This window comes from Phaethon lepturus, unplaced genomic scaffold (assembly GCF_000687285.1).
Source record: "Phaethon lepturus isolate BGI_N335 unplaced genomic scaffold, ASM68728v1 scaffold52730, whole genome shotgun sequence".
Lineage (NCBI taxonomy): Eukaryota > Metazoa > Chordata > Aves > Phaethontiformes > Phaethontidae > Phaethon > Phaethon lepturus.
Genome location: NW_010515125.1, coordinates 13,821 through 14,211, shown reverse-complemented (window position 1 = coordinate 14,211; position 391 = coordinate 13,821).

The window sequence follows — 391 nt, the reverse complement described above, 5'->3', positions numbered from 1 at the left end:
GGGGAAGTGGGGGGCGGCACAGACACTCTTTGGGAGGGGTTGTTGGAGATCGCAAGATTGATTTGTTTGCGTGCGTGTGGTCTGGTGATCCACATGATGCTATCCGTATTTTATTGATCACGAGGTTTGTTTTGCTGGCAGGGCAGCGCTCGCTTGTCCCAGGGTTCGTGATGCTAAAAGGGGGATTACTCTTAAAGGCATTTTTATGGTGGTGGTACTTTTAAATGTCAAGAAGAAAACAAAGCATAGCCTTTTCCCCGTTTCTTCTTTGGAGAGCGGGGAGACAGATTATCGTAGTTCCTCTGCAGCTACGGGTGAGGCGTGCACCAGTGTAGTGAGCTAATGACTGCGTGTGTTTGAATGCATCGAAGGAGAAAAGCAGGGAGGCATG